This window comes from Aythya marila (assembly GCF_965140915.1).
Source record: "Aythya marila genome assembly, chromosome: 4".
NCBI classification, from domain to species: Eukaryota; Metazoa; Chordata; class Aves; order Anseriformes; family Anatidae; genus Aythya; species Aythya marila.
The window spans coordinates 19,792,852-19,807,680 of record NC_139045.1 but is presented as its reverse complement, the minus strand read 5'-3'; positions in this window follow the sequence as shown (position 1 = coordinate 19,807,680).

Genomic DNA, 14,829 nt, shown 5'->3' with positions numbered 1-14,829 from the left:
CCTTGTTTGCTTTCTTCAGAAAACCTAGTGGGGCTTCTACAATTCTGACTTCTTCAGTCCTATAAAGCATGGCACAATATAATTTGAGGACAATATCTGAAATTAATATTTTGTTTCTAACACAGCTGGAAATATTATTCTCCAAGTGTTTTCTAGAACAATTTTTGGTGCAAAATAAACCAGATTGAATACAGGTTTGAAGCAACACACTGTAAACGTCGACTTTTTCCAACATTTTATCTTATTTGTAAAGTCATATTCTCTCCCTAGAGAGAACTGAGATTCATCTCACAAAATGAAACACTTTTTTTAGATTTGCTTCTGGATGTGTTTAAACACCTGGTTGACACATAAAGTATGTCTGTAAAGATGTGGTAGGATAAGATACCCAATGTGCATATCTTTGTGCATGAGCAATCTGTTTTCATGAAACTCTGCTTGAGCAAGATTTGATCTGACATCAAGCACTGAAATTTAATCACCTTCAAAAAATAGAAATAGCAGGTGAGATGGGACAACTCAATCTGGCAATTTTGTGTCTATGTTTTAGATAGGGAAGTTATTTTTATTTGGGCATCTTGAGAGGCTGGGAGCCAGACAGCAGGGAGCAGTAAGCCTCAGGGATGGCATGGTGACGTCACTCACATGTTGGAGTGACTGGATAACTGGTGCATTTTAAAACAAATTTTATCTTGTACCTTGTAATAACATTCTTTGTCATGGTATGGAAGCCTGTATTTAAAATATGGAGCATATCGGATTTTCTGGTGAGAATTTTTAGCAGAAAATACTGATTATTATTATTATTTATTTATTATTTTTTTAAGAATTGTTCCTTTAAGAATTGTTCCAAATTTTGTTCCTTTGGAAGTGTTTCATAGAGAAGTCTGACAGCCAAGATAGAGTTGCAGTCAGATTTAAAAAAAAAAAAAAAAAAAAAGGCTGATGAGGTTATTCATCTACTTTCAAAGTGTGTTCAGGGTCAAGGCCTTCCTTGCCAGGGAAGTCCAGAAGATAACACAGAGAGAAAACCAAACTAAGACAGCCAAGTGTGGTGCATGTGACTGTCCTCTTCTGCGTATTGCACTGGCTGCTGTCCTAGGTGATGCACAAATTGAAGGAAGATTTTTCTATTCACTTTTCTGGTTTAAACAACTTTTTCCCAAAGAAAGACTGGGAGTCTGATTTCTACTTAATAAGAAGTTTTGGATTATAAAATAAATAAACATGAACACGAGAGTTGATGTTTGTGACAGTATCCCAAATTACTCAAAGGATTAGCCTGAAAATTTACTTCTATTGAAAACCTCTGCAGTATAATTTGTTAAGTTAAAGTTTGTCAGTTTTCCAAATGTACTTTTCATATCCACCTGGCTTGTAATAGGGAACTTGACAGCACGTCCTGAAATGTTTGTCAGAATTATTGGGATCTTCATAGGGAATTTAGTTTTAAACCTTGTACAACTGATTTTTTTGTAAACCTTCCTGCATATAGAAAATAAATGATGCAATACGTGCACCATAATGCTACAATACTATAGTTAGGCTACTGATTTTTTTTCTTTGTGCTTCAAGTGTGTGCATTTCTTCAACGTGTTGTAACTCATCATTATTCTATATTGGTGCAAATTCCTGAAAGTCAAGCAAGCATGTTTTTTAAACAGAATCCTTGGCAACAAGAAGAAAAGAAAAAAATCCAAAGGGTTTATTTTTCTAAAGATCAACAGAGGCTACAAGTTGAGAGGTGAATCAAGTAAATTGGATAATTTCCAGAAAGTGAGATTAAGAAGAAAGGAAAGAATCTTACTCAGGAAGCAAATGATTCAGTAGTTTTCTAGGACTCAATAGCATGACACCAGTGAGCCTTTTAGTCCTCAGTCTGCAACTGTGTTTGTTATTTCCTTTCTGAGTTAAGTTCAGTTTGCTTTACTTTTCATGCTGTCCCCTAGCAAAAGAATGAGTCACCTCCTGCAAGCAGATCTATGTTCCAGAACAATACGAGTTTTTATACATGAACTGAACAGTTTTCAAAGTCAGAAGAGTGCAAAACAAACAGGTTCCTTAGAAAATACTTGAACAATTGTTGATCATTAAATAGTTGCAGGCAGCTCCTTCACTGATGCAAATAGGCCTAGCCTCCATTGACTTCGATAGAGCTGAGTTGGACCATTACAATACAGGAAGAGATTGGATAGGGAGCTGTTACCACCTTAATTTCAGGTTTTATTGGAAGGGATACTGCAATATTTTCTCTTGAGCAACTCTCATCATCCCTTGCCGCAGTTCTTAGATGCTAACTAAATGAAATCATTTTAGTTCTCCTTTGCTCAGTAAGTACTATTAACCTCATCGATACTACTAGGCATTTGAAACTGGGTTCAGCATTTGCTGGAGCAGCCGTGAAGTTCTAGAGTACCTGAGCAGTGAGCAAAGCTCTATTTCCTTTTTCTTCCTGGATCCAGCATACAGAGTCAGTAGTTAATTTCAGCTAGGAAAAGAAGGAGCAGGAGATGTCCCGGCTCTAGTACTGAAGAGAAAAAAAGTCAGATTTCTCATGCTGATGTTGGCTGCTTAGTCTTGTGTGGCAGACTCTTCAAGAGTTTAAAAATTTTTGATAATGATTATGGTTGCCTGTTAATTTACTTTATTATTTTCTTCAAAAGCAGTGAAAACATTTGGAAGTGAAGTTTATGGAAAAGACAGTTACTTCTATTAAAATCAGCTATATAAAGTCCCTTATTTTGGAATGGGGCTTTGTCAATATATAAAACTTCATTCAGTTGCATAGTTGTATCCTACTTTTCTCTTGTTTGCATCATTCAGGATATATAAGGAGAATGTCAAAATCAAAAGTATCACTTGTAATCTACTTTAGAATGCTTTTGCCACCTGAGTTTTTTTTTAATTTTATTTTCAGATAAGTAAGAAAATTCCAAGAGTCTTCTAATTCTGTAATGTAATGTTGACTTACATATATGAATTTTATGGTTATATTATATATGTCAAATTCCTTGTGTTTTCTATGAATGCTAAAATGATGAGGAAAATATCAGTGCAGGAAATCTTCTTGCCCCCACACCTTTTCCTAGTATGAAAGCAGTTAAAATAAGAAAATTACAGCAGTTATTTTCCTTCAGTGATGTTAACTCGTATTCTTAAGTATTTAAATGCTTTGAATTTATTTATCAGTGAATTTCAAGACCTCTATGCAGTGGAGAGTGTAAGGCAAAGAATGTTAATGCATATGGGCATTGTAAAAAAAAAAAAAAAAAAAAGGCATTTTTTCACTGAACCAAAGCTGATTTTAGAGGTCTTTTCCAGCCTAAATGATTCTATGATTGTATGTTCTAGGTAAAGTAATCTTGCCTCTGTTCTTGCCACAGAGGGAATGGACAGCAGAAACTGTTGTTTCAACACCTCGATATCTTTGGCTAATGAATCTCCAGCACCATCCAACTTACTCTCTCTTTTGGTGCATTTACAGATATGAGAAAGGGAGTGCCATATTGTAGGTCATACTTCTAATTCTTTCCTGCTTGCAGGCTCTGGGAAGATTTTTTGCCACCAGAACAGTGCAATGTAAATGCAGCAAACTACAGCAAAATGCTAGGCTCCTTTGGAGCAGATATTCAGCCTTAATTTCAAAGGAACAACTATATTATTCTCTCATTTTTGCTGGAATATGACCAATTGAATTTAAAGTCTGAGCTTGAATATGCAAAGAAAACATGTTTCTCCAGGCACCATTTCTATTTGGTCTGCTGCAGTCTTGCATAGCCCACACTAAATCTGCTTAGAAGTGTAGTTATTGATATAGGGTGTTTCAGCTTCCTGCTGGCACTGTGTAAAGCTCTCCATTTAAGGCTCATGGCTATAACAAAATATTATCACTGTAAATGTTTTCCAGTATCACATGTAAGGCTGTATAATATAAAGGGAAGCTTGATGCTGGTTTTTGTTTTAAGTGATATTTTTAGTGCTTTTCTTTAGTCAGCTTGAGATGTGACCAAGTGAAAACCCACTGAGAGGAAATAGGCTGGCCTGAACTTCCTGAAATAGATTACATGAAGTCTCATTTCTTTGTTACAAAACCATATAATAGCTGACGCTGGAAGAAGGAACCTTTGGAGAGTTAGTCCAACTCCACTGCACAAAGCAAAGTTACCTAGAGCTGGCTGCTCAGGGCCATCTGTGTCCAGTTTTGAATGTGTCCACAGACAGATCTTGTGCATCTGAGCAGCCTGTTCCAGTGTTTCATCACCCTTGGAGTAGAGGTATTTTTGTTTAAACTATTTCAGTTTCCTATTGCATCATCCTTTCAGTGAATAGCACTGAGAAGTCTGGCTCAGTCTCTTTACATCCTCCGATCAGATACTTATCCACACTGAGATCTGCCCTGATTGTTCAGAGAATCAGAAAAATGGATCATAGACTTGCCATCTCTAAAAACTGCAGCCTTAAATTGAAGATCATAAGTAGAGATGTAAGATGAGTTTGTGTACCTATAAGCAGTCACTTGGTCCTCCAAGTGAGGACTTGCATTCAAGGACTTGCAAGGACTCGCCTTGCATTCACCTGTCAATTCCCAGAAGATATGTTCGTGTGAAGGCTGATAGTTTTTGAAACAAACATCTCTTACAGATTTTATCTTCTGATGCCTTACTTTTACAGTGCTGTAAGTGGATGGCATTGTTGGTATGTACTTTTGGATTCTTGCCTTGACCCTGATGAAATCCATTCAAGCAATGGGATTAAGGAAATGATCTTTGACTATATCTTTCCAGCCCATATGATAGACTTTTGGCTTCTGCAAAGGTTATGTTAATCTAAACACCAGCATTAAAATGACCCAAGAAAACAAGTCCTTTTTAGGAATTCTAAAATCAGTTTGTTTCAGGGTGTTTGTTTCCAAATAGGTTTGATGAACTAGAAATGCGGAGGTTGAGTATGCACTAAGAACGCTTCTGTTATGATTGACTACAGAGGCTAGTTTTGTGTGTTATGAAGTTACGTAATTTATATGCCTTGTGTAAAAAGTTTCCTCAAACTTTTGTATAATCATGTTTTTTTCCTAAGCTGCTGGTGGAACGTTGTACTTGGACTTCTTTCCTTAGCTGCCTGTTGTTCATGCAGCTGTTGGTAATGTAGTTAGGCTCTTGCCTCTACTTGGAATTATTTGGAGTGTCACTCTTCTCCCATCTTCACTTTACATATTTGTTCTTAGGCCTGATGAAAATTGTTCTTCTGTATGTGCATCTGCATAGTTTAGTTTCATCTCTTCTTTGTACAAGGCAATGTTTCATTTGCCCATTGTCAAAAAATCAGAGGTTGTTTTATAGTTGTAAGTGAAAGCATTATTTGATTTATGTCACTGCAATGATATCTATTGTATCCAAATAAGTTGAGTCTAAAAACTAACTAGGTAAGCAGGTCAAATTTGATGAAACATATTTGCAATGATATTACAAAGCAGTTTTGAGTAGATGGAGAAGACTCAATGTTTGCATTGCTATTAAGATATGAGATGGCTGTTCTTATCTCATAGCCTAAACTCTTTTCAGTGGTAACCTGTTTTGTTTTTTTGTTTTTTGTTTTTTTTTTAAAAAAAAAAGGAAAACTTGGTGAAGTAATAATTTATGTGAAAAATGTGCTGACCAATAAAAAATAAAAATAATAAAAAAGTGCAGCCTCATGTACTGCAATCCAAAACACCAAAACACTGTACGAGCTGCATCAAAGTGGATTCTATTATATGGCTCTCATCAGCAGGCAAACATGGTCATAACCTTGGTAAAAACATCTTTTCTAGACAATTCTAAAGTCAAAAATACTGATTAGCAAGAAAACTGAAGCATTTAAGATGTTTTTTTTTTTTTTTTTTTTTTTTTATGCAGAGGAAAAAGTGTTTCACACTTTTAACAAGCTAATGTGTTAAATGAGCTTATAACTAAAGTAAATTACAGCATAAGTCTTACTATGATAATTTTTCAAAGAGGACTAATTTAAGGTTGCTATGCCTTGAAGTTAAGGATGTGTAGTTTCGTCCTTCTTGGCAATCTAGATCTGTAGTTGTTTGTTAAAACACAGAGTGTTGGTTGTGGGCAGAGGTGATAGCTGGGGTCTCCAGCAGGTATCAGGAGCTTGCTGAAGATGACTGTGTGTGTTCTAGAGGAGATGAATGCTCGTCGTCATTGGCAGGCCAGTGCAGTGAGGCAGCACAGGATGCCTGCTGGGCCTCTTTAATACAACTGTACAGCCTGCAGTGTCCTGAACTTTTTCCCTTAAGTGTGCTCAGTTGCCCCTTAGAGAAGCACCATTCTTCTTCAAAGGATTCTGCTTTGGTCTGCATAAGGGATGTAAACATAATTGCTCACACAGTTATGAAACAAGAAATGAACTCTGCCAAAACAAAAACAAACAAACAACAAGCCATAAAATGTCAAACTCTGAAGTAAGTTACATCTGGATTGCAGTAAAAATTGGTGGCATATCTAACAGGGTCTTCTCTAGTGCTTGTTTGCTCATCTTTTTTACTTAATCTAAATAGCCACCGTTTTGCATTATCTTTCTCATTCAATACCATTGGACTTGATCCAGATGAACACTTCTGCCATAATTTATGTTCATTCCTTAAACTAGCATTTAAAAGTAATTTCATATGGATGAGGAATGTAAGTTGATAGCTTAATGACTTCCCATGCTTAAAATAATGAATTCAGCATGCTAAGGAGCAATATAATGTGAATAGTGCCACAGATTGTTTCTTGTTGTTTTGTTTGGTTTTTGCTCAGTTCGAGTTAGAAGAACAGGGTGTGTACTTGCACACTAAATAAATGTGTGCAGGGGAAATGCCCAGGTCTGCGCTCCATTCTGTACACTGTCATAACCATTGTTTCTTATTTCAAAGATAGAAAGCTTGCCTTTTATCTTGGCAAATAAACATTTTTGTGGCTAGATTTCATTATTTATGTTTATCAGACTCCTTATGCTTTTGCATAAATCATTAGGATTAATTTTTAATGTAACCTAGATAAAACAGAATCTCGTATATTGTAATAAATTTCATGTTAACTACCAGTTGCATGAATACCTGTATTCATGTGGTATGTGAATATAATGCTGCTTGTCTCACTCTCATCTTTCGTGTTTTCAAAGACAAGTTTGGAAAGGTATGCATGAGAAACCTATTGCTGAGACCTGGGGTAGCAAGTTTCCCATAGCATTCCTAGAATACCAAAGGAAGAAATATGCAAATCACTTCAAACCCAGACACTTTGGGCACAGCTTACAAATTAGTCTTTTCGGCATAAATCCTAGTTCAATAGCTTAATTATTCAACTGTAGTTTTGCACTCCTGCTACAAAAGCAAGGAATTTCAAGCACATTGTTTGTGAGCTGCTTACAAGCCCTCCCCTATGAACCTTGGACCTTTTTCTTAACTGCTGCAAAGCGGGCTGAGAACATACCACAGAGCAGTGCACTGGAAGAGTTTTTAAATGTTAATGAATAATATGATCACTTTATTAGGGAACTTTTCCATGATGTGTTTCCAGGCACTCTAGAGGAATGTATTTGTGCACACAATGTTTTATTTGCTTAAGAGAACAAATAACTTTTTTGATATCCTTTGACCTTCTTTTTTCCCCCTTTTTAAATTTCAAAGCTGTTGATGTAAAACTTCTGTGAAAAGGACAGGATAACTTGCAGAGAACAGTGTTGTAATGTCTACTGTAAGTGTTTTTAAAGAGCCATGATACGTTCTGTATCCAAATGATTAAGGAGATCTTTTCTGTGCAGCAACGCTAATCATTCCTTCAATTATTTCCCTGAATAGCTTTGAGAGCTCTCATACCTCATATTCCTTCATCTCATGTTCCATGACAGGAATGAAAATTGTCTGTAATTACCTAAAGTGGACACTACTTCCTATGTGAGTTCATGAGATGTGTAAAAGCATAATCCTATTTGTATCTGGTATCAAAGCTAGGTAATATTCTCACATATGGGGAAGATACAATGGAGGTGTGATTGGAATTTTTCAGGTGATTTCTCCATAGAACAAGTTGGCAACTTGGAAAACTATGCTGTAAATTAAAACTGCCCATCCAAGCAGCTGTAAATTGCGTGACCAGCACTTACTCAGCAAATAACTTCCTGTGGACCTCACTGACCTTGTCAGTATTGCGAGGAGCATGGCTTCAGATGGAGAGAAATTGCTTTTGAATAGTTGCTCTGAAAATGTACAAGCAGGCATCTCTGTAACAGGAGGCATGAGAAAAGACTAAAAACATGAGAAATTATAAAACATAGGAAAAATCTTTTTTTTTTTTTTTTTTTTTTTTTTGTGTGTGTTTGTGGTATTCCTGATTCATAGCTTTCTTGCTTGTTCCTACTTTGTGTTTAAGGTTACAGCTCCAAGAATCTTTTTTTTCTTTTTCCTGGAACAATCTCAGCTTGCTTGAAGGGCGAGTCCTTGGATGCCATATTTATGTCAGAGCCATCTGGCTGACATGTTCATTGAATTAACATGCAAAAGTAGTAACATGTTCTTATCCCAAAGTTTTACTTCTGATATAAGGTCAATTTAAAGCCAAGTTCAGGTTTTCTAGGAATCCAAAACATGTTTATGTAATGGTCACAGTTGGCAATACTATTGAAATGTGCTGTTCTATGGATGCAGCAGCCTTTCTTGTATTTGTTTAACTTACAAGTAAAAATTATGTATCGAAAAGGCCTTACTTTGAAGCATTTTAGTGTTAAACCCCAGATTATATGAATTTTTTTTTTTTTTTTTTTCTGTTAATTATTCATTCTGCAAAAATCATCCAGGTCACGAGAGACAGAAATGGTTTGAGTCCCCCCTTTTTTAAAAGCTTGTATAAACAGCTTGCTTCCCTAATTTTTGAGTTTTGTAATTCATCTTTTACTTGATCTACAAGGTGGACAAGTTATAGAACTGTACTGTGGATCATCTTGCTTTTTGATAACAGTAATTTTATTTGCAAATTATAGGGAAGATAAAGAATATATTCTTTTCACAAAATCATTTAGTTTGGAAGAGATGTCAAGATCATCGAGTCCAACCTCTGACCTAACACTAACAAGTCCTCCACTAAACCATATCACTAAGTTCAACATCTAAACATCTTTAAAGACCTCCAGGGATGGTGACTCCACCACTTCCCGGGGCAGCCCATTCCAATGCCTCACAACCCTCTCAGTAAAGAAGTTCTTCCTAATATCCAACCTAAAACACCCCTGGTGCAATTTTAGCCCGTTCCCCCTCGTCCTGTCACCAGGCATGTGGGAGAATAGACCAACCCCTACCTCACTACAGCCTCCTTTAAGGTACCTATAGAGAGCGATAAGGTTGCCCCTGAGCCTCCTCTTCTCCAGGCTGAACAAGCCCAGCTCCCTCAGCTGCTCCTCGTAGGACTTGTTCTCCAGACCCCTCACCAGCTTCGTTGCCCTTCTCTGGACTTGCTTGAGCACCTCCATGTCCTTCTTGTAGCGAGGGGCCCAAAACTGAACACGTTACTTGAGGTGCGGCCTCACCAGAGCCGAGTACAGGGGGATAATCACTTCCCTAGCCCTGCCTGCCACACTGCTTCTTATGTAAGCCAGGATGCTGTTGGTCTTCTTGGCCACCTGAGCACACTGCTGGCTCATATTCAGCCAACTATCCACCAATACTCCCAGGTCCTTCTCCACCAGGCAGCTCTCCAACCACTCATCTCCCAGCCTGTAGCTCTGCTTGGGGTTATTGCGCCCCAGGTGCAGGACCCGGCACTTGGCCTTGTTGAACTTCATGCAGTTGACCTCAGCCCATCGGTGCAGCCTATCCAGATCCTCCTGCAGAGCTTTCCTACCCTCAAGCAGATCGACACACACACCTAACTTGGTGTCATCTGTGAACTTACTGAGGGTGCACTCGATCCCCTCATCCAGATCATCGATAAAGATATTGAAGAGGACCAGCCCCAGCACTGAGCCCTGGGGAGTGCCACTAGTGACAGGCCTCCAACTGGATTTGACTCCATTTACCACGACTCTTTGAGCCCGGCTATCCAGCCAGTTTTTAACCCAATGAAGTGTACGCCAGTCCAAGCCACGAGTCGACAGTTTCTTGAGGAGAATGCTGTGGGAAACGGTGTCAAAAACCTTGCTGAAGTCAAGGTAGACCACATCCACAGCCTTTCCCTCGTCCACCAAGCGCATCACTGTCATAGAAGGAGATCAGGTTCGTCAAGCAGGACCTGCCTTTAATAAACCCATGCTGACTGGGCCTGATCACTTGGTTGCCCTGTAAGTGCCGCATGATGACACTCAAGATAATCTGCTCCATCAGTTTCCCTGGCACTGAGGTCAAACTGACAGGCCTATAGTTTCCTGGGTCCGCCCTCTGGCCCTTCTTGTAGATGGGCGTCACGTTTGTTAGCCTCCAGTCGACTGGGATCTCCTCCGATAGCCAGGACTGTTGATAAATGATGGTAAGCGGCTTGGCCAGCTCCTCTGCCAGTTCTCTCAGTATCCTCAGGTGGATCCCATCTGGCCCCATCAACCTGTGTACATCCAAGTGCTGTAGCAGGTCGCCAACTTCACGGATAGTGAGGGCCACATTCTGCTCCCCGTCCCCTTCCACCAGTTCAGGGTACTGGGTATCCAGAGACCAACTGGTTTTGCTGCTAAAGACTGAGGCAAAGAAGGCATTAAACACCTCTGCCTTTTCCTCATCTTTTGTAACTAAGTTCCCCCCCGCATCCAGTAAAGGCTGGAGATTCTCCTTAGTCCTCCGTTTTGCTTTAATGTATTTGTAAAACCATTTTTTGTTGTCTTTGATGGCAGTTGCCAGATTGAGCTCCAGATGGCTCGTCTAGATTGGGCTCATCTTTGGGCACGTGGGGACAGACCGCTCCTGTGCCATTAAGATTTCCTTCTTGAAGAGCTCCCAGCCTTCCTGGACTTCTCTGCCCTTCAGAACCACCTCCCAAGGGACTCTACCAACCATTGTCCTGAACAGTTCGAAGTTGGCCATCTGGAAGTCCAATACAGCGGTTTTACTGGTCCCCTTCCTGGCTTCTCCAAGAATGGAGAACTCTACCATTTCATGGTCACTCTGCCCAAGACAGCTTCCAACCACCACATCTTCCACCAGTCCTTCTCTGTTTGTGAAAAGAAGGTCTAGCGGGGCACCTCCCCTGGTAGGCTCACTAACCAGCTGTGTCAGGAAGCTATCTTCCACGCTCTCCAGAAACCTCCTAGACTGCTTTCTCTGGGCTGTGTTGTGCTTCCAGGATATATCTGGGAAGTTGAAGTCCCCCACGAGAACAAGCACTGACGATTTTGCAACTTCTGTCAGCTGCCTGTAGAACTCCTCATCAGTCTCCTCATCCTGGTTCGGCAGTCTATAACAGACCCCCACCAGGATGCTTGCCTTGTTGGCCTTCCCACTGATCCTAACCCATAGGGACTCAACCTTATCATTCCCAGCCTCAAGTTCTGCAACATCAAAACTCTCTCTGATATAGAGAGCCATACCACCACCCCTTCCATGCTGCCTGTCCCTTCTGAAGAGCCTATAGCCAGACATTGCAGCACTCCAGTCATGAGACTGGTCCCACCACGTTTCCATGATGGCAACCAAGTCATAGCCTGCCTGCTGCATGATGGCTTCCAGCTCCTCCTGTTTGTTACCCATGCTGCGTGCATTAGCGTAGATGCACTTCAGTTGGGTCATTGCCTTCTCTCCCAGCCTTGCCATTGTTCCCCCTGGCACAGCTCTAACAAGCCTTGTTTCAGCCCTGGCCCCCTTCTCACCTAGTTTAAAGCCCTCTCAATGAGCCCTGCCAGCTCCTGGCCCAGGATCCGTTTTCCCCTTAGAGATAGGGACCCGTCTGTGGCCATCAGGCCAGGTGCCGAGTAAAACACCCCATGGTCAAAAAAAACCACAAAATTTCTGCGTTGGCACCAGCCTCTGAGCCACGTGTTTATTGGGTGGGCTTTCCGTGTCCTCTCTGTACCCCTCCCTGCCACCATAGGGATGGACGAAAACACCACCTGTACTCCCGCTCCATCCACTAACTCTCCCAGTCCCCTAAAGTCCCGTTTGATGGTCTTCAGGCTTCTCTCTTCAATGTCATCACTGTCGGCCTGGACTATTAAAAGAGGATAATAGTCAGAGGGGCGAACCAGGTTGGGAAGCTTTCTGGCAATGTCCCTGACCCTGGCCCCAGGGAGGCAGCAGACTTCCCTACGGTTAGGGTCAGGCCAACAAATAGGGCCCTCTGTTCCCCTGAGAAGGGAGTCGCCCACAACAATCACCCTTCTTTCTGTCCTGGTGGAGGCAGTCCTGAGATGCAGAGTTGACTTCCTCACCCTAGGCATCCTCCTGGGTAGATTTACTACCTCTTCCTCAGCTACCGGTCTCCCAAGCTCCAGGGCCTCAAACCTCTTGCATAAGGGCACCTGGGAAGGTGGTGCCAGTAGGGTGGGGCACCGCCTGTGATGTCCAGCAGGGACCTGTCTCCATTCCTCCTCAACTCCTAGGTCCCCTGACTCTGCCCAACAGCAACAGGGCAGGGGGTCCACCCCCATTTCGGGTGTCTCACCCCGGTGCCTCAGGTGCTTCAGGCCGTGCAGGGAGTCGCTCCACAAGTCTATCTCCCACTCACACTCCCTGATATCCCTCAACCTCTCGACCTCCTCCTTGAGTTCTGCCATGAGGCGGACCAGGTCATCCACCTGCTTGCACCTCACGCACACAGTCTCTTTGCCCCCCGCAGGTGGTAGCAACAGGCTCAGGCACTCCCTGCACCTGGAGACCTGAACTGCTGCAGTTCTGAGCGGGCAGTCGGTCTGGGTGTGTACAGACTTCCTGGAGAGTGCACTGTGCCTGGTGCACACCATTGCAGCTGAGCTAGTGGTACACCGCCGTTAGAGGAGGTGTTCGTATGGGTGGGGGGGAGCGCTCTGCCCTTCCTGCTCGCCCTGCCTGAGCCAACTGCCGCGCCTCTCCCTTCTGACGCGCCACGCCCTGTTTGCCCGTCCTGGTCACCGCGCTCCCTAGGGGCCGGGGAGGGGGCGCTGCTGGCTCCGCCTACGCCTCGTTCTCGCCTCGTTCCCCTCCCTCGCGAGGGCTGCCAGGACCCGGCAGCTCCCTCGAGTGGGCTCGGTGCTGGAAAAATTAGCCCTGCCTGCCCGATCTCCCGCTCCGCTGCAGAACGCGTCTGCCCCGGAGCCGATCGCCTCGGCAAGTGGCCTTTTTTGGGAAGAAAAAAAATATTTTTGTCCTCTGTACTGGCCTTAGAAGCAGAAATTATTAGGAGGTTAAACAGTGCAGCCCAAAGAAACACTATTTGCTTTCAGACTTTTATGTGTGTTTAGGTATGTCCAACCATTCTGAGGTTAACCAGGGCATTGCTCTTGTGTACTTATTCTTGGATTGAGGAAGAGTGGAGCTTGCCTTCTTGTTCTCTTGCAGATTTTTTTTTTTTTTTTTTGAATGTCAAATTTTAATCTTTCAGCGAACACTAACACTCTGGTAATATCCAGGGTTTAAGGTTGTCAGGTGCTATGAAAATTCACAGATACTAAAATTAATTCACACAATACCCTCCTGCCTATAACAGCTATCTGATGGGAGCAAAAGAATGGAGTAAATAGCAATACAGTAGTGTGTTTAGGGAAATTGATAAAGCTACACACTTCATGATCAGTTTGTTTTCAATACAGGTGACAAAAATCTCATAGGAAGAACTGCAAAAATAGATTTTTGAGCTGTTGATTCCTAATAGCTATATTTGTGCATCCAAATAATAATGTGGTATTGCAGATGACTGCAGATGCCCTAGTCCTCTATAAAATGGAAAACAAGTTTCACCAACACCTATAGAATACAAAAAATGAGAAAAGAGTTGTAAAATGGCCTGCACAGGTTTACACTGTATAGGAACCTCAAATGATAAAATACCTTCTGACTTGCATGTTGGCTATTTGCCACACATGTTGCTCTTATCTTCAGTGGTAATCAAACATGAATCTCCTAGTAAGTTTTTTTGGGGGACAGAAATATTAACCACATTATTCACCACTGCTCCATCAATTCTTGTCCTTAAATACAGAAATCTGTCTTGAGATCTAACTCTGTGTTCTAAATGTTCCGCTAACTATACTTCAAATTCAAAACAAATGATCATTACTATGTGTGAATCAATTTCATAACTAGAGTGTCCTGAAGGTGCAAATGTGGGCATTTTAGGAAGGCATTTGTCCTCATGGCAGTAAGCAAAGTATGCACATAGAGACTTAACTGAATCAGAAGGTGAGAAAATCTCAGATACTTTGTCAGTTAAAAAAAAAAAAAAAAAGACAAAAAAAAAGGCCTTAAGTGCTTGCAGCTCTGTTTTTGCATATTTCTTATGATTTGTTTCCCAGAAAACTGTTATGATAGTTTGTGGTCAGTCTTGTGGGAGGTTATGGCTTGTATCTTAGGAGTAGTAAGTGATTGTCAGGCATCTTGCCACTGTCATAATGAAGCAAAGTTACAACAGCAGTTCCTGCAAAATTCAAAGCTGTTAAATACAGTCAGGTCCATATGTTACTCCTTATGTTATTTAGATAAAATCTGGTAAACTCAGCAGCAGCAGGCCTATGAGACTGTTGATGACAGTACACATCCCAGAGTCTTTAAGGCTGTGGACTTGGCTTTTTGTTCCTAGCTGCAGCTGAATAAGATGATTCATTTTGTGTACATGATGTGTTCAGTTATTAGGAGTATGAATGTAGAATTTCTTTAATTCTACCAAATTTAGTTCAACAAATCAAGCTGTG